Source organism: Accipiter gentilis, chromosome 6, assembly GCF_929443795.1.
Source record: "Accipiter gentilis chromosome 6, bAccGen1.1, whole genome shotgun sequence".
NCBI classification, from domain to species: Eukaryota; Metazoa; Chordata; class Aves; order Accipitriformes; family Accipitridae; genus Astur; species Astur gentilis.
Genome location: NC_064885.1, coordinates 20,429,918 through 20,455,534, shown reverse-complemented (window position 1 = coordinate 20,455,534; position 25,617 = coordinate 20,429,918). Strand labels below are relative to the sequence as shown.

The 25,617-nt window shown below is 41.2% G+C and overlaps 1 protein-coding gene and 1 long non-coding RNA gene across 13 annotated transcripts in view; both read left to right on the top strand.

Moving 5' to 3' along the window:
* Positions 1-3,381, top strand: part of LOC126039492 (uncharacterized) — a 45,754-nt gene extending 42,373 nt beyond the window's left edge. For all 10 annotated transcript variants that reach the window (XR_007506334.1, XR_007506336.1, XR_007506338.1 and 7 more), the window contains one exon: positions 499-3,381. This is a non-coding gene — a long non-coding RNA (uncharacterized LOC126039492). The remainder of the gene's footprint in view (positions 1-498) is intronic.
* A 1,755-nt stretch (positions 3,382-5,136) lies between these two features.
* CAB39 (calcium binding protein 39) overlaps positions 5,137-25,617 on the top strand; it is a 42,408-nt gene continuing 21,927 nt past the window's right edge. Inside the window, exons 1-2 of one of the 3 annotated variants that reach the window (XM_049802558.1) lie at positions 5,137-5,280; positions 6,984-7,053. The gene's annotated coding sequence lies outside the window, so the exon portion shown is untranslated. Of the gene's footprint in view, positions 5,281-5,475; positions 5,648-6,983; positions 7,054-25,617 lie in introns of those variants that run through there. The other 2 variants (XM_049802557.1, XM_049802559.1) reach the window with 2 other exon arrangements.

The following is a 25,617-nucleotide window of genomic DNA, read 5'->3' as shown; positions in this document are numbered from 1 at the left end:
TTTCAGGGCGACTTCTGTTATTTCCTTTCATGTTTACCACGCTGATGGAAATCTGGTTTTGGCTTTAGTAGTAGATTCTCACTAGAATGGATGCTGCACTTTATAGATAACTTTCAATCGTTCCACAGTAATAAAAAGTTTTCTGCAGAATGACACACTGCTCTTCTTGCTGTCCAGGAAAGGAATTTGCAACAGATTTTTTTCCTATGACTCTTCTGGCAATTGTTTTTCTTTTCTGACAATCTTTACGTGCTACCCTTAGTTCTTGTGATTTGCAATAATATTTTTAAAATGTGTTTTAATTCTGAAATGCCACCTTGAATTGAGGATAAATCATAGCATCCCTGTGAGAAAAATAACGAACCGATATGGATGACAGTTACTTTTATTTGTGCTTTCTACTGTAAACAGGTTTTGGGGGGTGTGAGTCTGTTCATTATGTATTAATTGAATGAACTGAGAGGTAACAAAATACTCACCCAGAGATATTTCTTTCAGAAAAGCTTCACGAGTCTGCAGTGAACATCCCCAGCCCGTAACAGGTGAAACACAGTTTCGGAAACAGTCACAGGCACTTGTGAAACCTGGGTGATTAAATTCAGCCACTTCAGCTTGGTCCAAAGTCCACGGAAAGACTCGGGATGCTTGTTCTTCCAAACTTTAAGTAGAAGATATTCAGCATAACTGCAGTCATCACTACTCCTAATATTTCCTCCCCAAAGCTTTTTCCCTGAAACACTTTGTCAGGGACTAGGAACCTGGGCTCTGGTCTGTGAATCACACCAATGCATGCCCATGCCCAATTAAAACATAAACTGGATGTGGTTTATTTTCTTTCCTCTTCGTACATTTGTTAAGGCAGCTGGCAAGAAGACTCAGATTATTTTTTCAGACAGTCTGTCTTGTGCCTGTTAAGATGGCCATGTAGGTGTCAGAGGAACACCTCCACCCCATTGCACGGCAAGGCGGTGAGATACCCGAGGTATGGGCAGTTATTTCTGCCTCTGTGCTCCTTGCCCCGCTTTCCTACGATGGTTTGGGCTCTGTGCAAACGGGGCTTATGCTGGGGAGCTCTCATGTGCACCACTGCCCACAAAACTTGGCACGGGGCTTTTTGTAGGAGCGACGTTTACCTTGCTTGGAGTTGTGCCTGTTTGGGCTATGGACAGTGACATCGAAAAGCTTGTGGCAGGCTGCAAGACCTGGGGAGATGCCGTGCGGGACATGACAAGAGGCACTTGGGACCTGCCCCTGCAGCAGGGTAGTGAGGGAGAGGAAGAAACGCCCTCCAAAGGGAAAGTGCACACGTGTCCTACTGCATTACAGTCCTGGAAAAGATAAAAGATAAACCAGGCAATGAGTTCCTTCCCCTGTGTGAAGTACTGAGGAAGAGGAGGGTGCAGCAGAGGGCTTAAAAAATAAGCCTTGATCCCTCTGGACAGGGTGGGACAAAGACCTTCGAGGCTGCTGGGGACCTCCTTCAAAATCGTATTTGAGAGGCAGTTATGTTACCACTCCCTAAAGGAAACCAGCCTGGTGCGAATGACGCCCTGCAAGCATGATGCTCTTGCAGGGCTGCATTGGCCCATCCTGGTTTTTGGCTGAACCGCAGGAGCCCGTGGTGCTGTCGGCAGCCTCCCTCTACTTGCTCTTGGCCTCAAGGAGAACTAAGGGACGCTGGCCCTGGAGAGCTAGCTGCTGCCACGCAGGGCCCGGCATCCCGTGCGGGGCACACTGGCTCTGCGTAAGGTACGGTCAAAGGGGGAAAAGAGGTGAGCAAAACAGAGCTGCTCGAAGGAGGATTAATTTCACGGGACGAGCTATTATTTTTCCCAACTTTCGCCGTTTGTTGGTGTTGGATGGTGATTAGAGGAGCTGAAGCTGAGCCACAGGGCTCTCTGGGCCTCAAACCAGCAGCAAAAACCCCAAGGATCCCATTCAGCTCTCTGTCCCTCCTAGGCAAAGCACCTGAGTACTTGCCTTTCTAACTACCTTTTTTCTCCCAGTGAAGTAACTTGGATTTTTTAGTGTTTATTTGCTTCCTAATTTGCAAGGATTAATTAATTCACAATGGATGTCTCAGTCATGGCTGTGAATTAGTGAATTGATAGTGTACTAAGAGCTCTCTCACATGTTGAGTTTAATTCCTGCTTCTAAGAGCTTAGAAAAATTGTACTCTCTCTGCTCAGGGATTTCCCTGCAGTATACTACACGGGGATGGTAATCACACTGAACCCATGACTTGCATGATCTTTTTTCCAAGGGTCATTTGTAAAGCAGTAGTGTCTTTTTTCCAGGAACTGGTGTCAAATCCCTGTACCAGCGCTTGCCTTTAATTCCTTCTTCTCTCGTAGTCTGTTTAAACTTGAATGTTTTTAGCATAATTACAGGTTAACAATTTGAACTCAGACATACACACCCTTTCTATGTCGGCTTTGAAAACAACTATTCCCAGCTCATAAGTGGGATGTATGAACTGCCAAAATTTCGTCAACCTCACGCTGTGGGCCCAGGCAAGCTTGGCAAGCCATTCCCCAAGGTCCCGTCACCTCAGGCAGGCAGTGTGTCCCCCTGCCTGCTTTGGGTCCAGAGCTGCTTTATCTTTTCTATCTTTATATAAGACCAACTATGTATTTGGGGGATATAAGCAAGTATATATCAATATATGTATATGTACACACACTTGCTCTTATATCTTTTAATTTTATGTCTGTGTGTATATGTGTGTATATATATATATATACTTGCTTATACCCTCATGTCCAGCCCCGTGAGGTGCTGAGCATGGCAGGGCTGGATGGGGTAGCCCCCATTGGCACCAGCACGCTGCCAGGCTCGATCCAGAGGCTGCGGTGCTGGTCCAGGGAAGCATCCGCACCGACCGAACCAGCACTGCTGCAGCTGCCCAGCCACACCACCCAGTGCAAATTCTTCTGCGCTTCCATGCTGTTGGACACAGGGATGACAGCAAGTGTGGTCAGAAACATTTTTCTATGTCTGAGCTGTAGCACTCAGCTGACTAAGCAGGCTGATTCAGGAAGACCTGTTGGCTGACCATTTCACGTGTTCTGTGAGATCTTTCCACATCAGAGGTAGCACCAGGAATCTCTTTTCTTATGCTGTTAGGAGCTGTTTCCTGCAGGACCTCACAGCCAAGCCCAGGGAGCCACCAGGGTGGGAACTGGAGGAGGACAAGGGGACTTTAAGCAGGGAAGCCAACGGGATGCCGCAGGTGGATGATGTGTAAAGGGTCCAGGAATGAAAATCCATCTCACAGGGGTGAGAAGTTGAACTGTGAAATACTGGAGGTTGCTGCCAGGCTGCTAAAAGACACAGCCAGTGCAGAGTATATGGGATATATATCTGAGAATGCAACACATGGGGCAGTGCAGTGGCTGAGCATGCTGCTTGGGCATGTCAGCCAAGCACCTCCGGACTGCTGTGTTTTCTTGGACAGCTGGGGATGGTGTTTGTTGCCTGGGTATGAAGACTATCTTTGCTTATGTCTGAATATTTTTTTTTAATTTGGTAAACTTGCAGCTCAGGGGAAGGGAACGCCTCCCAGGCTTGGGGGAAGAGAGGAGACCCTGCAGTCCCCAGGGCAGTGTGTAGGTCCAGCACCCTGTGCAAACCCCAATGCACCAATTCAGGTGCCACTACAGAAACTGCTTTTGCTTTTCACCCACCCAGTCACCTCACTGTGGCTAAATTCTCACTCTGTATAACACAAGCTCGCTTAGCTGTGAGTACAAAGTGAGAGGAGCTTCAGCGCCCCCCCCCCCCCCCCATGCCTGGCTGCCCGATCCACCCAGCAAGAGCTGCCGCGTCCAGTGCAGGGTCCCAGCAGGAGCTCGTGGGTCCACAGGAGGCAGCTCTACCCGCCAATGTCGCTTGCTTTTTGTACCGCAGGCAAGGCAACTGCAACATGTAAAGTTCAGAGCAGCAAAAAGTTACGGCATCGAGCAGTCTGACCCAAACTCTCCCCAGCGAGTGCAGGAAAGGGATGTGGAGACACGGAATTAAGAAGAAGCTGAAGATAGAAGCCGTCAGCTGGAGCCGTACAGTGCAGCGGAGCATGAGAAGCTTCAGGACATCTCAGGAAACCAGGCCAGCAAGTCCCACACTGCTGCACAACAGTAATGCATCAGATCTGTGGGTGCAAGGTTTCACCTAGTAGCTTGTGAGAAATTCATGACCTGTTCCATAAAAATGTATTTTTCTGCTTTAAAATCACGTTGTGTATTATACTGCACTAATGGACAATGTCAGCTTGATCTGTGCTGGGAGAGATGTGGGCTTTTTTCAATTCAGGCCGATCCGCATTTGTCATGGTGAGAATAATATACAACTAATTACCTACCAGGGACACAGAAACAGCCCGAAGCCCTTCCATGCCCTGATGGGAACTAGCAGAAAACCTCCAGCCTATAATTCACCGGCAACCTGACGCACGGTGCCAGCTGAAGTCCAAGTCCAAGGCACGGTGCTGCGTCACAACCCCACATCGGAGCCCTGAGGTTCGGGACATGGAACAAAGAGTTTTCTGATGGTGCAGAGGGTGCAGGAGGTAGGGGCAAAAGGGGGGGGGGGGGGGAGACAACAAAAAAGAATAATAAATAAAACTTATAAACCAATAAATACCAAATAGTAAAATTTAGCTACTAAAAATTGAGTAATAAAAAGAATACTGCAGACTAAATGCCAGTAAAGAACAAAAGAATACTAATAACGAATGAAAAGCATGACAAATAATAACATTTACATAACAATAAATAACAAAAGGCATGACAATAGACGTTAAATACACAACCCCTGGGGCGGGGGTGCTTTGGCACCAACACCCCAGCCCGGGGGCGACAGGGCAGCAGCTCGGCGCCGTCCGCCGGTCCGTCCCGGCGCACCCACTCGCGCGGGCGGTCGCGGCCCCCGCCCCCCGCCGCTGCGCCGGTCCCGCCTGGGCGCCGCCCTCGGCCCTCCGCGCCGGTAGGGGGCGGTGGCGTGCGGCAGCGGGCGGAAGCGTCGTCGCGCCCCGCCGCTCGCCGCCGCCGCCGCCGCTCCGCCGCCGGGCGAGGGAAGGGCCGCTGCGACGCAGCAGAGCGCGGGGCGGGGGGGGGGGGAGGGGGCCGGGCGAGCCGGGGCCGCGCCGCGCCGCGCCGCGCCTCTGCCTGCAGCCGCCGGAGCCGCGCCGCCAAGCCACCGGGACCGGGGCGGTCGGGCCGCCAGGGGCAGGCCCCGCCGGACACGCCGCCGAGGAGGCGCCAGGCCGCGCTCCGCACCGAGGTACCGAGGCGGCGCGGCGGGGCGGGGGGAGGCCGGCGGTGGCTCGGGCCCAGGGCCGGCGCGGCGGGCGGTGCGTGAGGGGGGGGCGAAGGCCGGCGGGCCCGACGTGCATTGTCGGCCGGCCCGGGCCGGGAGGCGGCGCCGCCGCGGCCGGTGCGTGCGGGGCGGCCGCTCGGGGCCGGGCCGGACCGCGGAGGCCGTGTCCCGGCCCGACCGGTGCCCGCCGCGCTCCGGCCCCCTCTCCCCGCCCGGCGGCGGCCGGCGCTGGGAGGGACCGGCCGAGTCCTGCCGGCCAGACTGGCCTCGGAGGCGGCGCTGCCTCCCCGGGGCTGGCTGGCGGCCTGGGGAGTGGGGAAGCTCCCGGCTGGTACCGTCTTCTTGGGGAGTTGGGGGTGTCTGTGCCGTTCTGGGGGTGTGGGGTGTCCGTGCGTTTGTGTGTAAAAGCCGGAGGCGGGCTGAAAGGGAAGGGCACAGAGCCATCCCTGCGCTCCGCTGGTGCGGCAGCGCCTGTTATCCCGAAGTTCCTCAAATGTCGTCCCCGGGTAACGACTTGATAGGCGAAACCGCGCGGGGTTTACCTCAGCCCGCAGAAACGGGGCCGCTCTGGGGTGGGAGGCAGGCGCTGCTGCACGGCACGGCACTTATTGGGATGGGCAGTGCGGGGGAACGCTCTGTCCCAGCCGGGTGGCAGGGGGAAATGCGGGTGTACAGTCGTCACCGGGGTTAGCCTTCTGGTCAGGAGAACACCCGCTTAAAACCTCGTCTTTGTTATGTCCTTTATTACGTGGATTGATCGGAGGTGCGGAGCAGGCGCTAACTTGCGCAGTCCTCTCAACGTCCAGGTCTGAGGCCTCTTCCTACAATTGTTATTCATGTTCGTAGTCCTAATAGGCCTCTGGGCAGAAATAACTGTATGTGAGGGCTGTTAAGATCCTATTTTTTTTGCAAACTGCCCCATAGAAAGGTAACGTAGTGTCATCTCTGTGTTCCATAGGAGAAAAAAGTTTTTTCATTCGTTTTCCCTACAAATCTGTGAAATCCTACTAGTATTGAAACTAGGATGTATCTGGTATTTGTTTTTTGGTTTTTTTTTAAATTTTTTTTTCAAAGAAAATTTAATTTTTTGTAAGTGATCATCTAGGTGTGTAGGATTTATTTAAAACCTTTATGCTGTTTTATGGGAATGGTGTGATTTAATTTGCATGATGAGTCAAAGATTAAATTACATGACCTAGGCTCTTTAGTTTCAGTGAGGCAAGTAACAATGCTTGGAAGAACAGTTTAAATGTAGATCAGAAATGAAATCTGATTAGCAAAAAAATATTGTAGAGTTTTGTGTGTGTGTATGTTATTTTAAACTTACCTGTCAGAAACTCTAATTCAAAGCCCTGTGTTTTTCTTTCAGCAGCGCAGTTCATCATCATCAGGAAATGCATCTTCCTTTTTAATGTGAAGAGCTCATGAAATAATATACTGTCAGAGGAAATTTAACATCCTGCGCTTGCACCTTGGCATTTAAGCTTTTAAATAATAGATTTTTACTATTTAAAACACTGTACTTTTAGTTAATACCTAATACTTGTTGCTGTGGCATATGCCTTTAATTACAGAGAAAAAAAAAAAAGGCCAAGAAATATTCTGTGAATTAGAATAAGCATGGTAGTTTTGGGGTCAGAAATAACTTGGGTTTTTTTTTTTTTTAGTTGTCCTGTACAAATTGGCAGCTTATCTGATCTGTAAGAGTGGCATGATGCCCTATGGCACTGTGTCTTGGTAGGATTCTGTCTGTTGTGGACTTGTTGTAAGAATATTGTATTTTACAATTAGCTTCATGGTTGTCTTGTGACGTGAGAAACTATTGAGTCAGCCAGCTAGTGTACGCTTGGCTTAAATTTACTTGTATTTCAACTGTGTTCTTGATGGTAGTGTGATATATGTGTTGTTGGGGACTTTACTTGGTCAGACAGAAAAAGTACCTTAGTATCGGAGGAGGCTGTGTCTGATGGTGTTGGGAGAAAGCAGAATAAAGGTCTTGTAATGTAGGTTTGTATGTATGGACTAATGTGTTGCTGAATATTTCTAAATGGTGATAGCATTGATTTTTTTTTTTTTTTCCCCCCAATTTAATTACATTCTCTTACTTATGTTGACCTGGAGTTCTGAAACTTTGATGTGTTCTGTAGGCATTTAACGCATGGTTGTAGATGGAGAATTAGAAAAGAGAATTCATATTTTTTTTAAGATATATGTATTTATGCAAATAAAGGAGACTAAAAGTGCCAGTTAAGTAATACTTTGTGACAATATGTCTTTGAGTGATAATGATGCTCTTTGGGTATTATCAAGCACAGACAAATGTGTATTCCCAGTGGGCGAGTGATAATATTAAGAAAACTCCACCTCTTGGAATTCCTTGATTGCTTTTATAAAACATTCAGGAGGGAATGGTATCTATTTTGCATTCTATCGTGGAAGCTAATGCGTTAGTTTCTTATTAATTAATGGATGGTAGTCGAGTGAGACCTTACTGTTGCACTGTACATGCTGCACTTTCTAGTTTTTTTTGTGGCATTTTTGCAAATATTAGAATTACCGACCAGTGTCCTCTCTTCTGAATGAATTCTGTCTTGAGTTTTTGCAGATTTTTTTAACAAGATGTTTGCAGCCTTAATTTTTGTGTAAAATCTGTCTGAAAGCTTTGATAATTTCTGTAATGTGCTTGAAGGCTTTAGATACTTGCTAAAATGATGTCTTTTTTTGTAGGGCATGTAGATTTTTGGAGTGGCACTCCAATACTTGATGCTGGTTTGAAGCAGGGGGCAGGAAGGAGCCTAGATGACCTTTTGAATTCCCTTCTGGCCCTTTTCTGTACTTCTGACACTTTATAATACGGTTTAATTACAAGAGCAGCTATTAAAGTATGATTACCTTTGTCTAATTGGAAGCATCTTGCAGCTTTCTATCAAAAATAAGATTTAACTCATCTGCTCCTTCAAGATTAATAGTATCACAACAGCCTGCAGCTATTTATGTGAATAATGTGCAAAGCAAAAACATGAGTTGAATTTTGAATATTGTACTTTCTACATCGTACAGTTGAAATCTTGTAAATTTAACAATTTCTGGTAAGGAAACAGTGGGCTGTGTGCACTTTTACCACTTCTTAGCTGCAAGTTGAAGCCAGGTATTAATCATATTGGACAAAAACCTTTTAGTTGTTCAGTGATCCTAAGTCATAGTGTTCACCGTAACTGTACTCTTGTAGCTGTAGATAAACCTCAAGCAACGTGAAAAATACCTTTTCCAATTAGTGCTCAAGATTGTGCTGTTCTAACAGGAGAACTTTTAAAATGCTACTTGCCCCACTTGTTGTCTAATTTAGGGTGTTTATTAGTCTGAATTGTTTGCAAATTCAGCTCTCATTCCTTTCTGTCTGGGCACTCTCTTTTTTTCTCTCTCAATATTGTGCTTCTTGCATCACAAGATATAGAGATGTGAGCCAGAAGGAAGCTGAATGTCTTCAGTTAGAAGGTGAAACTTTATGCCGAGATCCGTCCCTCTTCCCTTCCCCACCCCCCCCAAGTGCAAACACAAAGGTTAAATTAGAAGATGAGGCTGTCTTGAATTATTTTAACGGACTTGAGCTAGGCTTTTAAATGCATGCTTCAGGAGGACCTAAGGCTTAAACTGGTGTCATGTGAGTTTGGTCTTTCTTTAGCCTGAGCAGATTTATGTGCTTTTGTTATTCCACCTTAAGATAAAATGGCACATTCATTTGTCCCTGTTTAAATACTCTATGTAAAAAGGATTGAAATCAGGATTGATCCAAACTGGAAGCAGCGAAAATACTGTGTGTTTACAGGAATAACTGTGGTTGTTCCTCAGCAGCCTTCCTGGCCTGTTTTTGTTAGACAACATTTATTTAGAAAGTAAATTGCTTAGGTTTACTTAAACAACTGCAGTTTGCTTTCTAACTCTTGTTTTGAGTATTCTATCTAATACTTCATGTAGTCAGAAGACACTATAAAAAGCTACTGACTCTGGACTTCAAATACGCTGAAAGGAAGCAAATTTTAAGCCTGTCCACAAAGGCATAAAATTCCGGGGGAAACCGCTGAATGCTGTAGCTAATCTTTCTGTTCATTGGAAATCCGCTACTTCCAGTAAAATACCTAGTTCCTTTCTAAAGATCTGTTTCCTCTGTAATTCTTCCCTCCCCTTCAAATACTCAGAGAATTCATTGCTACAAAGTTAAATATAGCAAGACAGTTAAAAAATTGAGAAGTTATAGTTAGTACAAAACCATAGTATTAGTGTAACGTGTTTTTCTAAGTTCAGAAACATCTTTGGGATGAAGTTGTTTAGGGGTTACTACTTGGAATTATTTTAAAATGTTTAGGTATACTGTCAAGTGTTTCACAGTGAAATGGCTGCATCAGTGAAAAATTGCTGTGCGCTGCTTTTGATCCTTACACTGTTGTGCATTTTTTAAAATCAATTTGTATTGATAACAAATTCATTTTTCTTCCTAAAAGAATGTAAATAAAAGTTTAACTGCAAACCATGCAAGACATGAAACGTGACACTTAAAAATAGCTAAGATAGAACTTGGTTATAAATCAAATTGAATTAATATGTCAGCTTTTCAGGGAGTTGAATATGTGTGATTGCGAGAGAAGTACTTATATTCAGACATTTGTGTGTGTGAAATGCCTTATCTCCTTTGAGGTTATCTGTGTTAAAACATAAAATGAAAAAATTGAGAAGTGTTCCCAGAAATGTGGAACGAATAATCTGTTTCTGGCTGCTAGAGGTGCCCAGGCAAACGACTGACATCTGAAGAAACACCTTTCTGAAAAGTTTTTATTTACTGACTTTTAAGTAAAGCATGCTAGTGCATAGAAATACAAAGAAGGCCTGTTGAAAAGATAGTTGCGGAAGGCCGCTCTGTCTCACCAGCCAGCTCTTGTGTCTGGTGCCGCTTCAGATTTTGCCAGGCAGAAGCCAACTGTGCGACTTGCCCTATCATTTTTCTCTTTACTCCCCTGGCCAAGAGCTCACCTGGGAAGGCTTACCATGGATGGATACCTTTTTTTCAAGTATTCGTTCAGAGCCACGCCAGCTTCCCAGCTCATCTGCTGTGGAGGCTGCTTTAAAAAAAATCTATAGACATTGAATTATCAGTAGCATCTTGTATGGTGCGGTAGATGTGTGTGCTGGTGGCACACATTCAGAGCATCCTGCTGCAATGGAGTGTCTGACCTCTTCCTCTGGTTAAGCAGTTTCAGGAGTTTTTGCTACAGTTGTAGAAATGAGGCAATAGTTACTTGTGTCATTATATTTTACTTTGTTACATGTAAAGTATGCCCTTCACTGCTTTGGCAGATGATACTCCCTTTGATTTATTTCAAAAGGTGTATTGTAATGGTTTATAAAATTAACTAGCCTACAACATTTTGAATTTATTGAATATTGTCTATAGACAGATTAAAAGCAAAAGAAGAGTTTGTTCACAGAGAAGTAGGATTTTAGAAAAGAAAATGTAGGGGATTTTATTCTACTGAAATGAGACCTTAGTGATACAGACATGCACTGAATGTAACACAAGTGAGCAGTGAGAAGTTTCTCCCACACAGTTTATGAATGCATCCTTCTTCTAACCTGTAACACCTGCTATTCAAGTCCTAAGATTCTTCTGACTGGAGATTGGTAGTGATGGAGAAACTTTACGGGGGAATTTAAAGAGATACCTTGTAGGGGAGAGAGTTGAGGCACAGTTCTTGATAAAGACTTTGTATATGCTCAGTACTATGTTAGGAAAATGTTGAGAAAGCAAAGTTAATCTCTCAAAAGTTAACAAGTATTCAGAACCTCACTTTGCTTATACTGATTTGGTACAAAAGGTTTGATTAAGTTCTCAGTTTTTTTCAGCAGGACCTTTTGTTCCATCAGTGCACAAGAGAACGCTCAGTGAATGGGCATCCTTTGCATTTACTTGCTTAGTCAAAATGTAGTATTTATTCTTTTCCTTTATTGCATAAAACGCAATTCTCTGATGACAGGAGGATTCAGGTCCTTATGGGTTTTTCATTGCTTCACAGATACTAATGAAAGTACATTTTACAGTGTTCTCCAGCAGCATGGTGATTCTCCCCCTTTTTTTTCAAGTAACAATGCTTAAGCACAGAGAATTTTCTCCTGTGTTTGAGTGCATGACATTGTGTGTGTTGTCTGGTGGAGCACTTGAGAGCTTACACTTCCAAAGCTTTTTTTCCAGTGGCATCCATTCGTGATGTGAGATTCAGTTGCTTAGACATAGATATATAGTATTATTTTAGATACCCAGGCATCTGCCCACGACAGGTAGGAGGTTTGTGATTTTCCGAAGGAGCAGGTGGAGACCAGCTGTGCTGTTCTAGTGCATTTTCAGTGACATTTGTCATTCAGGCACCTGAATTGCTGCCATACTATTAGTTGTTAGTCTCAGAATCTCATTTTGGACTCCCAGAAGAGGATGGGTACTTAAGTAGTGACCACATTAGGCACTTGGCTTGTGTGTTGCCTAATGAGAAAGGAAGATTCGGGGTACAATTCTGCTTTCTGGAGCAGTACTTCAGAGTCTTGACTGAGGGACCTGGTTTTCTTGCATGCTTTCCAAATTGAAAATCAAATAAGGAAAAGTTCCTATGGAAAATTTGTCCTTTTTGTAGTCTAGTATAGTTTGGCAGTGGAATGAATGAAGGCTTCTCTTAAAAAAAAAAAAAAAGTACAATGGAGGAAAACTAAAAGAATCAAGATAATCAGAAAACCTTAAATGTCGTCGTGTTAGGTGTTGGACTCGAGGGCCTCACTTCTCGAACATGAGAAGTTCAGCTTATCTTAAAATATGGTCTGAAAGCAAACACAAGCTCCAGTGACCATGTCACTAGTCTTTTTCCATGGATTTCATCAATAAGGATCAACAATGAAGGAAGCTTCTTGAAAATATTCTAAGTTTTCTAAACAAGTGCTGTTCTGGACGTGATTATTTAGATTTGTAATCTCTAAGAAAAGCAGTGTATTGACTCATCAGTATTGACTAACATAGTTCCGTTTTACATCTATAATTGACATTGAGCAATATTTAAACTCTGCTAACTCTGTAATAGGGTGGAGCTGGAGTAAACAGTTTCTGTTAGGAACTGCATCCATTCACAGAGCGTTTTGAGCAGAGTCCTGGCATAGCTGAGCAGTCTGACTGGTGTTACTCTTAACCCCCATGTTATGGGGAGAGGAATAACATCCTGAGATCCGAAAGAACCTCTTTATTTCAGGATTATGGAATATTTTCCAGAAAAGTCCCAAAAACTTCAGGGTGTTTGTGCGTGATGACAACTTCTGAATGTATTGAAGTATTAAATTCTGTGAAAGAATTGCATGTCAGTTTTCTTCATTCTTTTACCTTGGGAAAAACACAGCCTCCAACCCCCCAGCTTTCTAACTGGTGATTCTAGTTATTCCTTCCTACCTGTATATATATGTTTTTATCTATCTTAAAGAGAAATGAACTCTGTGTAGTGAGCTTTCATTCTTGTTTGGGAACTTTATGTATATATGCTTGTGTGCATATGTATAAATAAAAAATGTTAACAGCCATATAGGCATGAATTTATAGTGTACATCCAACAGAAGGTGTATTATGTTTTTTCCTTTGAGACTGACCATGCAAGGCTTTTTGCTTCCTTTAGGAATTGCACTGAATAAGGTCTCAGCGTTGCTGTGGTCGAGTTTGTTGGAGAGGAGTCTGAAGAGTAGTTCTGCTCTCACTCTGGCATTGGCAGTTGCCCCTCATGTATTTTCGCACATTGAGGACTTAACAGTATCAAATCTAGGAAGAAATGTCAAATCTGTTTCAGAGTTAGCCGTTCTTGAGCTCTTTAGCAAACAAGGAGAAGGATTGTTGGCCAGAAATACAGAATATTTCCTCTCTAAATGGGTCATTTTTGACATTCAGAATTACTTACAAACATTGAAAAGTCTTAGTGAGTACAGCAGAAGTTTCTGCAACTTGTCACTTCTATTTATTATGGTACTCTTAACTTTCAGTGTTGTGCATTCAAGCCTCTGAGATTTATACCAAAACTGAGAAAATCTGGACTTTCATCAAGTCCCCAAATTAGATAACCAAACTAAACTAATTTTAAAATGATTGTGAATGGGAAAATTAAAATCTCTATTTTAGGAGCTAAAAGGGAAATCTGGATAGTTTGAAAAGCAAAATAGTGTCTTTTACATTGTTTATTTGAATCATTTGACATAGCAGTGAAAAAAAAGTTATTTTAATAGTTACCTGAATCCTCAGAAGTCCCCTGATTTACTTCTGTATCTAATGGATGGTTGATCAGATTTCAAAATTGGCACTGCATGCATTTTATTTTTGTTATTTTCAGAAATTTTAAAGATACCATTACAGATTATCTTGTACAATTTATAAACAATAGTTCATTTTGACTGCAGTCAAACCTTAGGTTATAGTTTTAAACCAGAGTCTTGAAACATAACCTTACCTTCTCTTTCTTAAATTGAGCATTTTCATGTTGATTACTTTTGTTGTTGAAAATGGAACTACAGTATAAAATTTTTTTTGGAGAATTACTTCTTTTGGCTCGCCTTTGTAATTAGAACAAGTCTTTTAGCATAGAAAAGATTTTTTTTTTTTTGAAAGAAGGCTTTTGAATAACTTCTGTGTTTACCAAGGCTGTGAATTTTGATAGCTGCAAATTTTTATTTCTAGAGTATTTGATTGTTTTATTTAAGGGCTCTTGGTTTGATCGAAGTCTCTTGGTGATGTAGAAGGCAATGGCATTATACTATTGTAAACTATCAAAGTAATTTTTATAATCCCTTATTTAAATAAAACTAGTGTTAAGCTGGTGCACAAATTAACAATTTTAAAGGTTCGTTTTTTTTTTCCCCCACATAGCCCTAAGGAAGAGAAGGGGTTGACAGGATACTAACGTAGCTGAAATAATTAATAATACACAGTGTAGGAGTGTAAATATCAGCTAAATTGCAAGCATTTCCACCTGAGCTTGGTGTCAGCACTTTGGAAGATCTGCTGTCCTCCAGAATGATTTTTTTCGGTAGTTACAGAGATGATGTGCGATCATTCCTTGGGTAAACTTGTAGACATGATATATATCTTCTGCTAGTGTTCAAGTTTCTCTTGGTAGCGTTACACAGTAATTGCATTAGAGGCAAGCTGGGAGCTCTTATTTTAGTATTGCAAAACAATTTGATAGTTCCTTTTTCCAGTCCAACTCTTAGCAGATCAGATAAGGGAACTGTCCCTCACAGATGCTTCAGTTTTTCCACTGTGTTAGCTGGCCTAATACTAGTTGCTGCTTGTTACAAGCCTCATTTTTTACTTGCTGTCTCTAGACTGGTAGCTCTCAAACATTTTAGGTTTGTGGACCTCTAGGTGTGTTGCAGGAGAGGTGCTGACTCCTATATAGAAAGTATCAATGGCTCTGGTTTTAGTTACAATTTGTGAACCCTCTGGGCTGTTCTGCCTTGGAGAATTACATCTACAACAGCTTTTGCTAGCTGCTTTGAAGTAAAATCAGCTGGGAAGTCTTCCTTTTGGAAAGGTCCCTTTCTGTTATGGTATTCCCCCTGCCCCCCCGCTTTTTTTTTTTTTTTTAATGCAAAAATGTTTTTTGAAACTTCGGGGCAACCTGTCTTAGTTCTAGCAAGCAGGAACTGTAAGGTATTTTCTTGTGATCTTTGGCTGGAATAAATTTAAATGCTAAACTTTTTATGTGGACCTTCTACCTGCCTGTTCCAAGGTTGTTATTTTCTTGCATTTGTTACTGTGAAGGAAGCGGAGAATTTCACTTGCCATGATGGTGTCTACCTGAAAAGATAACTCAAGTGTCCCCAAAAGGGAAAAAATACATGAAGGGTAGCATGTATGTGTATCTGATGGATCACCACAGGCACCTGGCATGTTGTTTCTATTCTGTTTCCATTTAAAGTACAAGTAACTTTCAGGAACCAGAACTCTAAGGTGGTCTCAGGAGGTTAAAAGGACTTTCACATGCGTTTTCAGGAATATCTGGCTTTTCAGAGTGTGTATGCTGACATATTCTGCTGTATCTTAGATCTTTAGACTGGTGTCTTGTGAGTCATCAGGAGGACTCTTAGCTAGGTTGGCATGACAAGAGCTTGGACACATTTTGGGGACAATCCAGATCATTCCCCCTTCTTGATTTCTATGCTGTGGAGCATTTCATGGTATGAAGTGAAGTTCAGGGTTAAGTTGAAATGCTTCTCCCTTTGCCTCAAAATATTTGCTACAAAAGGAAAATACAATGGCGTGGTGTTAAAAGTTCTGGCTCTCACCTCATCTCTTCTGAAGGTTTGTGCCATGGATAGTTCTCCTAACCCTGGTATGTATCATCTCTGCTCTTAAATATATCTTTCCATGCTCTGTGATCTGCCTTGCCCCAAAGGAACACACCTGTCTTGGCAGTTGAGGTGTGATGTGGTTTATGTATCAGAAATCGAATCCATTAGTGACTTTGAAGATTTAGACCAAACATGAACTGGCAGGAGAAAGAGAGGTGGTATAAGGGAACTGTGTAAAGGACACTTTTTTACAGCCTCTTCAGGTATACTGACCTTGGAATTATTTATGTGGAATTTATATCACTGTGGCTGGTTCTTTTCTTGGGAGAATGGAGTGAATTATCCTTTGAGGTTTTTGTTTTGTTTGCTTGTTTGTTTAATTTTTATTATCATGGCACACAGTTTGATCATGAATTCAGTAATGACTTCTAGTTTAGTTGAAAAGGGAGATAATATTATCAATGTATTTTCTCTTTCCTGAGCCCATGACAGTTTTGTTCAGGCTAAATTTCAGCCAGCTACTTCTCATAAGTTTATTTCTTACAAAACACCTTGGTGTCTTGGTAGCAATGAGATGTACATCTGAATATTACAGATGTGTTCTGGCTATAATGTGTTGACTTTTATTTTTCTGTTTCAAGTGATGCCCAGGAAACTAATTCTTGATCTTGAGTATTTAGGAGAAAAAGAGAGGTTTCTCCTGCCTAGCCGCTGATTTTGCCAATCTTCATGCAGTTTTCCCATCTGCCACATTGTCCTTTGTACAGTGTACTCAAAAGGAAGCAGGACTTCTCAACTGAGGATAAGCTGGCTGAAAGTTCTGTACTAAAAGATACCTCCACACAGCTAGCTTGGGAAAATCAGACACTTGATTTATGGTGGTACTGATGTTGGCTGGCAGTGTGAAGGAAAGAGAACTCTTTAAAAAGGTACTTAACCAGTAAAGCCCCATGACAGTTGCAGTTATCATGGTCAGAGGTTGTGTTTTTTACTAATATAAGCTGTATCTGCAATGGTAGGATTTACTAAGAGCTGTGTCAGTAAACCTTTTGTACTGTCATCAAAACTGTGTTTTAAGTGCCAGGGATCATGGCAAAAAATAGTTTGACAGAATGCAAATTCATCAAATGGATAATGACCTTATGGATCAGCTCAGATATTGCCTGTACATCAGCTCCTAGTGCTAAGAAAGAGATAATTTAAGGAAAAAAAAAATTAACTGAACAATTTTTTCCCTTTACTGAATGAGGATGTAATGGACTAGAAAGGAAGGATTCACAGTAATGGTGGAGTCATGATTCTGAGTTGTTTATTGATTGCCCTCTCCTGCTTTCTCTGTGACTCAGTACATAACTCCCATAGGTTATTTGTCAGGAACTCCCTTTTGCAGAGGAGATATGTAATCCTTGAATAATGTGCCAAGTTCTCTGGGTTTTGTGTAGCAAGAAGCAGCTTGGATTCATGAGAGCTGATCTCAGAACAACTTACATTTTAATCTTTGTGTCATGCCAGTGAGATCTCTCAATAGAGGTAAAAACGGCAGAATTGAGGAGTCATCCATGGTCTCAGAGTCACCTTTCAGGAGTTTGACCGATTGACGACATCTTTTTGCAGCACAGCTTTCTGTGCCTGTTGGTTTCAGCCCTAGTTATGTCAAGCTAATGCACAAACGTAAACCCAGAGATGTTAAGCTATGCTTGACTGCATGTCATCTCAGCTAGTTTGTGAAGGGCTGTTGGAACTGAGGTGAATTGTACAGTAGTCTTAACATAAATAGTCTTTAATTGTGAACTCCCAAATTCTTTTGGAAGAGAAGCCTTCACAGGTATAATATGTCAGAGCAGAGACTGCTGTAGTTTGTTATATTCTGCCTATGACAGGGGCCAGTAGTAATGAGCTAGGGAAGGTGGATACTCCTTGATATATCTTCCCAGCTCTTAAGTAAGTGTTTTTAGGATGTTCCTGAGCTACATCAGGATCGCTGTTTTATAGCCCATTAACTTTATGCTTTAATGTTGTCGTTCCTTAAGTGATACTGTTTCTTTGTAGGTTATGTTTATTAAAGATCTATTGTAAGATCTGGTAAATTAGATGAAGAACTATGATGTGTTGAACTTAGATAAACTTTTGTTGAACATTAGAAGTTTCTAGCTGGCCACAGAATTTGGCCTCCGAAGGAAGTAAAGGAACCATGGGAAAAATATTGTTGATTTTCTTTAAATGTTACTTTCAAAAGTAATACTATGACATGATTCTTACTGAAACTACATTTGGGTAAATACTTTATCCATTTTGACTTTTTTTTTCCCTAGCTTTGTTACTTGTGCTTCTAGAGAATGGCTTTACTGAGTGTAATTTTTGTTTATTGAGATAATATTCTCTGAAGAAAATTGCACCTTAGAGGATTGCACCTGGAGCAATCCCAGGACCATTCCTGCATTTTTGTTGTTCTCAACTTCTCTTCAAAACAAAACACCCCAAAAGCGCACATGCATTTCCCTTCCTATCTTGTGCTAGTACTTAGGATTCTCATCCTCCTTCCTTACATAACTAATTAATGTTTTAGATAATCTATTTTTCCTCTGTCCATTGCACCAGCTTTCTGCTTAGAACTAAATGCTGACGTTGTGGTGCTAGTGGGGTTTCCTGTCATTTGCCTGTGTGGTTTCTGATATTCATATAGCCATCTTCAGTTATTGGAACATGTTAACTCTAGACCATATTGTACTCTGTGAAATTAAGTCAGAGATTAAACTGCAGTGTACTTTCTGCCTCTCCTTTTGCCACTTCTTCACTCTCAAAATTAACCCTTAGATGTATATCAGAAATCTGATGCGAGGAATAGAAATAGTTACGAAGGAGACTCTTTTGCTTTGCATTTTTGCTTCCAAGTCTGGGTAGAATGGCACGTACATAATTGCAGCATTTTTGTCATATAACAAATATTCTGGGTTTTGTGATGATGCGGTAAAGGCATCTGAGCCAACAGGGGATTGACTGTAATGCCAGGTTATGAGGAAATTATTTGAGCTTCAACCTGGCCAGAAGTAGGCATATCATCTGACAACTTTTCTTGAAGCTCAAAGTACGTTCTTTTTTATGCGCAGTGTGTTAGAGATAGTAGTTACTTCTTGTGGTGAAACTTGTGATTAATATTTTTTAAAAAATAGATTTACCAAGGAATGGGTGACACATTTACATGCTTGTCTGTATACCATATTGCAATATAGCAGTAAGATTCATGGGGAAGTGAATGGGTGGGGTAACTCTAAACAGTACACCAGGGAAAAAAGCTGAGTCATAAGGTTTCCTTGAATATGGAGAAAGAGCTGGGATCTCAGATCCTAAGCATTAGTGTTAACAATCTTCTGTGCTTATGCTGGATCTCTGAAGCCCATTAAAAGCAGCAGCCTTATTTAAAACCAATTTCTACTTAAGTTTTTGCAATGGCTCTGTAGCTGTGTGTTAAACTGCAATGAGTATAATAATGTACAAGTCACAAAGTATAACATAGTTTTAGGAGGCTGCAGTGAGCTAATAGAGTCTAATGGCAGTAGCTGCCCTTCTCTTCCCCCAGCACGATGCAGGTGTCTGCTGGAGAAGTAGGCTCTTGAGGCAGAAGGATCAGTAGAGTAATTGAATGGCAAGAAAGAAAGAAGCCTGCTTAATGAAAGGAGTCATCTGGCATTTGGTGTTAAAGAAAGAAGCAGGCCTGTGAACTGCTGGGGACTTAATTGCTTTGAAATTTTCAGAAAGCGAGAAGCTATCTTGCATAATGTATTTCATTTTTATATAGAAATTTATTTTGCAATTTTCCTTTTTTTCTGAATCTGTTAATTGATCTTTTTTGTTCACTTAATTGTTCATCCGTGTTACAGCAGAGAATTTTTTCTTCATGATTTTAATTTTTCTCTGAATTAAGTTACCATTCTTAGGGGATTTTTTTCTTCCATTTTAATCTTTAAGTGGGTCACACCACGAATAATTCTGTGATGCAGAGTTGTGAAACTGCTTTTGAATCAGATTAAAGCTTTTGTGTGCTGCAGACTTGATAGAACAAGTTAATAGTGAATTTTAAGGAAGATGCTAGTGTTCAGTGGTGGGTGGGACATGCCAGGTATGAGATGAACATACCTGTCTTGCAATAAAATGTATAAATTACATTTCTCACAACAGATCCAAACAGAACATTGCTTGCTTTAGCCGTTTAGTATGTCAGAAGTTTTACTTCTTATATGACACAGTTGATGCAGTCCTTCTATCCATGTTTTAAAGTTAATGTTGAAAGAAATACTGAAAAGATGTGCAGAAGTATTTAGAGGATAGCAAAAATGTATACTCTTAAAGAGCTGGAGTATACTCTTAAATTTTGCCAGCTGGTAGTGCCAGTAATTACCATTTACAACCTTACCCATTCTGTTAATGGCATGCTTATGTGGGTAAAGCCATGGTTATACTACATAGTTCATGCTGGAGCCCTGAAATAGATTGAGGTGTGGCTTCTGCTCTTTATCAGTCTTATTTCCTTCATGATAGGAAGGGTTTGCATGTGAGGTTGTATTAATAAACAACACTACTTAGACATATATTTTGGATGAGAGCTGTCATGTTTCAATTTGTTTAGCATATCAAAAAGAAAATTGAAAAATTATTGTGGTACAATTCTGAGGCTCTAGAAAATTGTTTCATCTAATGGGAAACCACATATCCAGAACCAGGACACTGAAAGATGTAGTAGAAAAGAGCATGTGAAAAATGTGGAAGAATGCTTTAATGACGAATGTGAGTACTCAATTTAAATGACATATTGAAGGAAATGATGGATGCTCTCTTCGGTCAACTACTCTTCTGCAGTTAGAAGTGGTAAGGCCTTTCAGGAAGATGTGCTGTAGCCAGGAATTTGCAGTGATGAGCTGGCAGTGGCATTTCGGATGCTTCAGAGTGTCATCTGGGTGCTGTCCTGCCATGCCAGCTGCTGCATGTGCCCTGGTGCAGCACAGGGCAGCTGCTGCTCTTCTTGCTAATGGTTCTTACAGAAAGTACAGTCAGTACCTTAAGTCTGGCTAAATACTTTGAAGACCAGTAAAATTTTATAATCTTGTACAAGAGGGCTGAATAGCTAATATGGTGTCTGCTTCTGGCTTTGAAGTACTTGAATATTCTTTTCCCAAGGACTGTGGTAGCTTGCATAAAAAATGGTTCTTGGATCAAAGGAATAGCTGTCAGTCTTCCTTCTGGATGCTGGGCATGTCTGAGAGTGAGGCAATGCTTTTAAAAATGCATAATTTCTTGATCTATTTCTGTTTTTATCATTCTAACCAGACTTCACAGGGTGAATTCTAGCTGAACTAACAGCTGCTTGTAACAGTAAGACCTGATGAAAACTGATTTCCATTATTGTTTTCAATAGTGGCTTAATGATCCTTGTTAATCCAAGAGGCATACAACAAAAGAACAGGTTCTAAGGGGAAATTATTTCTCTCAGGACAAACACAAGCTCACTGCATTATATTTTTGATACAAACATGCCTCTCTCTAGCAAGATGCAGCATGTTTTGTCAGAAATGGACTGATAAATTGTCAATTAAAAATCCGTATACGGAGTAGACCCAACTGTTTATTGTGAATTTAGGTGTTTTGCCTTTGTAGACTGATTAACTTAGTTAACTGTATTGCTTAAGTTAATCTCCTGTGTGTTATTAACACTGTTGAATGTAATTGACACAATACGATTTCAGGATAGAGGTTGGCAGCCTCCCTCTACCTGGAGGAGGAGGAGGCAGTGTGCCCTTCCCTCCCCCCTCCCCCAGGCCTCTCCTCTCCTCCTCCCTTTCTTGGGCTGGCTCTGGCTCACAGCTGAGAGTGCCTTGTACTTTTAAGAACTTTTCAGAATTCCCCCCCCCCATTTTTGTTGGGTTTGTCTTCTGCCATTTTGGTGAGTTCAGTCGGCACACTGGGCATTCAGACAAATATCAGACCACCCAAAATAACTGATGGAGAGTGACCTTCCCCCTTCAGTCCTGCTGTTGATGCAGTTCAAGCCTTGCCATAAAGTGCCTCTATGGTGAGATCATGAGATGAGGGTGCTGGTTCACAACTGCTTCCTGGTCAAAAGGATGTTTTTTCTACATTCCCTACACTACTCATTGCTTACCTTCCTTTTACGCGTTAGTTTTCTGATAGCTTAGTGAGTTGAATCAGCTCATGGATGGGTCATCTAGCCCTGGCGTAAAAGTGGGGAAGGAGTGCAGTGCTGGGAGTAGAGGGCGAATGGGACCTCCCTGCCGGCGGCGGCCAGCTGTTGGATTGGCTCATTCATCTTGGGGGAACCTTACAGTTCATTATTTGGCCTTACTAAAATTATGTTGATTTTGTTTGATCTTCAGCAGTTAGATGTGCTTTTTCACTAGGCTTGGATTTTTGTAATGTGCAGTTGTAGCCAGGAAGTGGCTGAAGGGTTTTTTCCTTTTACTCGTTAGGAGCTTACTAAAAGCTTAAACTTAAACAGTCACCTTAAACTCTTGGTGTGCAAACAAGGCAACAAGATCTAGCTGAAGACTTAATATAGTGCAATTAAACTGTGAGGCCTACAGTGGAATAAGAAATTGTGTTTATTGTACCTGGTTGTTTCACAAAATTGGGAACATGGGTTTTTGTATGTTATTTAAGTAGCATTTTGCATGGGGAAAAGGTGGACATTTGCTCTTCTGAGCTGAAATATGTGAATACTTGAATTCGTTTGATGGTTTATTTATGGATTATAGTTCTATGCAGAGAAAAAAAGTTAGAACTTTTTTATGTTGTGGTAATTCATGGTACGTCATAAACAGAAAGACTGAATTTGCTTTTGTGTCTTTGCTTATACAGCTAGTGTTCTTTTACCTTTGTTATAGCTTTAAAAGCCTGCGTCGGTGAGACTTCTGTGCTGGTAATTCATTTGTCTGTGGCCTAACTCTTTGCACATGTCACTGCAGTTATGCACGTTATTGTGCTATTTCTTGTACCAATGTTTTTCTTGAAAATAGTCTTACAATATGCTTTATTGAAAAAAACCACATGCCACCTACAACAGAAACACTGTTAAGTAATCAGGTTTTAAACTGTAGCACACATTTCTGTTACATAGGTAGCACATTTTCTGACCCTTCAAATAAGAAAAAGTTACCAATTACAAGACAGAGCATACTCCAGGCTGGTGAATCTATTCTTTAGAGAATTAAAATTTGTTAAAAGAGAGGGATTTGTTTATCATGCTTCTGTATTTGTTCTTGCAGTGTTGTTTTTTTTTTTTTTTCTGCAAGAGGCTGTCCTCATAGAGAAATGCTTTTAAGTGTTGTCTGCTTAGTTAAAAATACAATCTTACATATGGAATGCATTAGTTTTAAATTGGACATTAATTGATTATGTGGTCAATGCAGTGAATAAAAAAATATAAAGCCTTATATATAAAGCAAACTGCATGGATGCATGCTGCATTGATGGAGCAGGAAATTACATACTATCTGAAACAGTGGGACTACTATCTCTTGTTATCACAAAAGTCCAAATGTCCCAGTGTGCCTGAGTGTGTGTCAGTCGCTCTGTGTCAGTTGAGCTTAAATCTCTGGCTGCATGCCATACTGTTGTTTGATGGTTTGTTTGGATTTATAATGTCATTTAAGATTTCTAAATGTGGCTGTGACACCGATGCTTTGAGGACCTTAAATTTTGTTACATTTGACATGCCTGAGTATTGGTGAAATAAAACGCTTGCCTAGGAAAGCCTGAGTTTTGTACAATATCATTCATGGTCTCTTTTAACAAATGGATAAAAGCAGTGAGTTTTCTGGGAAGGTAAGATAAAGCAAAGCAGCCCAGCAGAGCACAGAGCTGTCCATGTACTTGTTGAAATTTAACTCTTCGAGTCCTGTGATCCCTTTCTTAAGCCACAATCAAAATTTTGTCGTGAATTTGCAAGGCAACCAGGTGCTAGTAATGTGAAACAGTTATCATTTGACATGATGTTAGGTCTCTTCTTACTTACAGAAAATGTCATTTGATGTTTCCTTTTTTTCTTGTTTTGCAGATGTGGGTCGTTGTAGTTCTTTCCTATCTCATGCAGATGTTGTCATTGTCTATTGTGCACAGAGTGCTGCTTGGGGTAGTTTTGCTGGGCTGAAAAGGGAACAAGCTGTCTGTGTTCTCTTCCCTGCATGAAGTACAGCTCTGAGAGACAAAGGACTGCTCCTGCTTTTTTTTTTTTTTTTTTTTTTTTTTTTTTTGGCAGGATGTGACACAGGTTCCTCATTAATAGCGTTTTGCTTCAGGGCTGGTGGGGTCTTCAGTCCTAAGGCCCCAGATCATGTTCCTGGCAGTGCCACTGCATTCCTTCCAGTAATAAAATTGATACAGCAGAAAAATGCATTTATTCCATTTTATGTAATAAATGAAACACCTTGAAAGCAAAATGTCACCCTCAGTAATCAAGGATGTGGATTTCCTTCTTCCGGGTGCCAGCAGTCTTTCCTGATTTTTTTCTAAACTGCTTATGAGAGTTTCATACAGGAACTTACCTGAATTGTGAAGAAATGTTTGGTGTAAATATATGCTAGTGAACTGCTACTAATTGATTATTTTCTATTAGGTATGCTAGTACATACAATAAAACTTGTGTATGCATGTAGGTATATCTGATTTATGCAGAACCTGGAAGGTTTCATGAATAAGTCAAAGTAATAGACTATTTCTAATTTAAAGAAGAAATTGAGCACTATCTGGAGGGAAATCAAGTTCTGCAAACCTAGACATTGGGCATACCATGAGGACAATTGTTTGTCATTCTATATTTCTATATGTTATCTATGTAGTCTTTTAGTTTAGGACTAACAATTGGGATCCAGAAAATGAGTGTGCAGAATAATTTTCTTGGTTTTGATTTCTTTGTATATTGCTGTAATACCACATTTTGTGATTCCATATAGTATTTTTATTCTCTCAAAAAACTGTTTTGATTCCTACTGGATTTTATTCCGTTCTATCACATAACACAAGGAATTAAGACTAGCAACTTCCTGAGCCAATCCTGCTCTGTTACATGGACATGGACATAGCCATCTTCCAGAATGAATATGCTGAGTAGTTGTTAGATACTATTATTATCAGAGATGATATGCAAGCATGAAAGAATCCAGCTTTGTTTTCAGGGCTCATCTTAATTTGGCAGGAGTAGTAATCAAAGGGAGAGAGAATAAAGGGAACATTTCAAATGGTGCTGTGATGCTTGAGGTATGTAATCTGTGTTGTGGGGAAATTGTACTTATTTTCACACCTATCTCTTTCTAGAAAAAAAAAAATCCTGTGTGAAAATACATAATCTTCATTACACATTGTTTTAAATGCCATTATGTTTTTGTTAAATAACAATGAGTAGTCATGCTTTTCTTAAGGGTAGGTTTCTGTTCCACTACATGTGTCAAAGTTGAGGCATAAAATTCTCTTGTCTAAGGAATAACCTGGACACTTTTTTATCTCTTAGGGTACTAGCCCTGCACTCGTAATTTCAGTGTTACAACCCCTTCTTTGTGCAGATTATGAACAAGAGATTACTATAATGAGACAATTATTATACTACAAAATAAAAGCAACAGAAAGTCCTTGTGATCTGTTAAAGAATGGAAATGGCTGGTGGAAGGTGTTGTTTCAACCTTCATTCTGATACTGTTATCTGAAAGTAATCTAATTAAAAACTACCTGCTTTATGCTTTCTATCAGCTGTGTTAGGTCAGTTGCAGGCATGGAACAGTGAAAGTATCACCTCTGTAGCTGGTTACCCGAAATACCTATTTATGGAAATTTTCTTGGCTAAAGATCTGAGTACTTCTGTTCTTCACCTTTAAATTGTTGCCCTTAGGCCAACCCAACTTGTTTGTGTTAAAAATCAAAATAACTCAAAACCAGCATCAAATTGGT